This window comes from Pteropus vampyrus, unplaced genomic scaffold, assembly GCF_000151845.1.
Source record: "Pteropus vampyrus isolate Shadow unplaced genomic scaffold, Pvam_2.0 Scaffold47, whole genome shotgun sequence".
Classification (NCBI taxonomy): Eukaryota; Metazoa; Chordata; class Mammalia; order Chiroptera; family Pteropodidae; genus Pteropus; species Pteropus vampyrus.
Window position 1 is genome coordinate 7,804,342 of NW_011888828.1, and position 3,371 is coordinate 7,807,712.

Sequence of the window (3,371 nt, forward strand, 5' to 3'; positions counted from 1 at the left end):
TAAAAAATAAAACTGAGACAGGCCAAGTAATTAATTTGACTAAAGTCATGTAACTAATAAGTGGTAGAATTTGGATTTTAATCTAGCTGAGTGGTTTTAAAGAACACTACTGTTATTTTAACAGTCATTAAATGAGAATGTAGAATAACTTATAAATGGCCCTTTTGCTTTTTTTAAAGTTAGAATTCAGTATTTGTCTTCTAAAGAAAGGTAAAGCAAATAGTTGGAAAGTTTTATTTGAAAATAAAAGTAAACCTGTTTCTTAAGGTTGTATTTCTTCATTAAATCAAATTACCTAAGAATATTGCTAGTCAGTACTTGATTAACCTACTTACTAATACGGACTTAGTCTTAGAATGGCTTCCCCAGAAAGCAAAGCCTGAAACAAAGGCTTCATCCAGTACAAGTGTTTGATAGAAAGGTGATTTAGGTGCAGGGGCACCAAGCTGGGTACAAGATAAGGTTAGTCATAGAGGCCAGTTATATGTGAGGTGGTGAGTGAACTACCCCAGAACCTTAGGAGGATTTGAGGGAAAGGAAGGAAAGGGGGGAAGGAAACGTCTCTTCACTATGTGAGTGCCAGTGCCTTTCTGCAGTTAGTCAATAGAGAAGCCAGAGGAGGGAGAAAAGCAAGTGCGGTGTTGCAGTTGGTTGGAGCCCTTGCAGAATCGGTCACTTGTTTGAAGTGGATGGGATATAAAGGTGAGGCCAAGTGACCAGTGGTTCACAAGAAGGGTCCTATGCAGAGTTTCTCTGAAAGTTTTTTATATTAGAAGAGCCTGCTTTTCACTTTGCATACTTGTTATATTTTCACTTTGACTTTTAGGTCCATGTCTAGGGAATATAGTATTGAGATAAAGTACAAAAGAAGTAAGTAAACACGACTCTTAAGAGACTAATGTAATTTATAAGCAACTCTTCCAAAAGGGAATCATTCAATCCTCGGAATTAGTGAAGCTACAGACATTGGAGAAAAAAACATCATGTTAGAATATTTTTGATCTGTGATCAGAGAAATGAGCTTCAAAGCCAACCATTTAAAAATACATACTGTTCCTTTTTAATGTGATTAAATTGTTTTTTCACATTTACAGAAAAAAAGATTAAAGATGTAAATACAGAAGATGAACAGTGGTTTTTAAGGCCTATGCCTTTGAATATTCTAATAACTGAACTGTCAAGTTACTGATTTCTACAAAAAATTAATTTTTTGACTAATCATCTTCAGATGCCGTAGAAAACAAGTGATGCTATGTGTCTACCTAGGGATATACCCATTGTGTAAGTTACTTTCTAAATTAAGAGTGAAATATTTAAAGTTATAAACATACCTTTATAATTTTATAAGATATGTTTACAAATCGGGGGCCAAAAATGGAGACCATAAACCAGAGGCACGGACACGAATTGACAGTAAGGCTGTGTTCCATGAGAAGGGAAGGATGGATGGGCAGACATGGTTCCTAGCCTCAAGCTCAGCTGTCTTAAATGTGGAAGTCGGGTACATGCAAGGTTGGGAGCTGGGACACATGTAGAGTCAAGAGCACCCCAGTAAAACAACGATAGCAAAAATTTCCTGTAGATAAAAGCCTCTCCTGGCCTGGGTTCCAGATTCTTAAAGGGGAAAATAAACCACTGAGAATGTTATCACATTTGTTTAGGTGTGAGGCCCAGGAATCTACATACTATGATGAAAAGTGGTTCCAAACTGGTAAGACACTTGGGTCACCTGGTGGAAGCAAATGGAAAGCCACTGGAGAGACAAGTTTACTTTTAACATGAAACCATTTGACTTGAGTAGCTCAAACAAATACGGATTTTTTTCCCCCTCTCATTAAGAAATCTGGAAGCAAGCAGCTGCTGGCAGTTGTAGTGTTTGATGTCAGGACAAGCATCCTTGTGGCTTTCCTGGCATTTCTCGTCACCTTATGGGCACAACGCATCCATAAGAAGCAGTACCAGATATGTATCTCCTTTTATTAGGAAACCAAGAGGGCTTCCAGAAACTCCCTAAGTAACCTACTTTCAACTTAGTAGCTAGAATTGAGTCAACATGGCCATGTCTAGCTGCAAAAGACTAGGAAAATATGGAAGACCATTGCCATAGTTGTCTTAACCTAATTATGACCCGCCATTTGGGGCTGGGCACACTGCCTATCCTATAAATTTGGCAAGGAAGGAAAGGGAGTGTTTGGCACACCAAACCTTAGAATTTTCAGATAAAGCCACACTGAACATCAGCTCACAAACCAAAACGATACAAGGAAACCAAGGGCAAAGAAGTATAGTAGACACAATAAAGCAAGAGTTAAAATGGACAGGCTCTAAATGCTTCAAAAGATTAAAATACTAAAAAATGCTAAACTGCTCAACTGGTATCTTGATTCTAGCTGCTTCTCTAACTGGTTTTGTCTTCAATCCCTACTTCGAGCATGTAAAAACCACTCTCTTGAATCTCGAAGGCACAGGAAATCCACTATAATCTGCCCGTATTCATCCTTTCCTACACTAATCTCTTCGGTGCCCATGCTGATTTCTGCCTCTGATGTGACATGTATTCTTTACATGCATCATCATTTATCAATATAGGTGCTACTTTTCCTGGGAGCTACCTCCATGTAGCCTTTTCTGACTCTCCAACCCAGAACTATTTGTCTGAACTCTTGTATGAATGTTCATAATACAACAGGATTAAGGGCTTGACACATATCTAAATTTAGTTAATATGAAATTATAGAACTGTAGTTACCCTGACTTCCTGGTTTCTGTGGTAAGTCATTCCTTCAATACAGTAGGCAAACTACATGCTAGACACCAAACTAAACACTGAATTACAAGCAAGCGACGTGGGACTAGACTTTAAAATGCTAAAAAAAAAAATGATTTCTAAACAGTTGACAAGTACAAAGTATAAAATTCAAAGAATAATGAGTGTGTGTGTGTATATATATATGCCTCCTCTTTTCTATTCTTTAGCCAGGCTATTCTCGAAAGCATTGTTTCTTATCATTTTGTGTATTTTCACATAAGTGGTGGTGTATGTATAAATTGCTGCATCATGCTTTTGTGCTTGATTTTTTCCAATCAGGACAAACTGAGCAGTCTCATTCTTTTAATAACATCTGCACTGATGTGTATATGAATTGGTAATACTGATTTTATAAAAAACCTTTTTCCTTACGTTAGCAACTGTAAGACCTTTTCTATTGCTATATAAAATTTTAAGAAACATCTAAATCCATATTTTAAAAATTCATGTATATAAAAATTACAATTAATGCACATCCTGTCATCAGCAATAAATAGAACTGTGCTCTTAATATATCACAAGTATTTTCTTTAGGACAGAATACAAAATCAGTAAGTAAAAA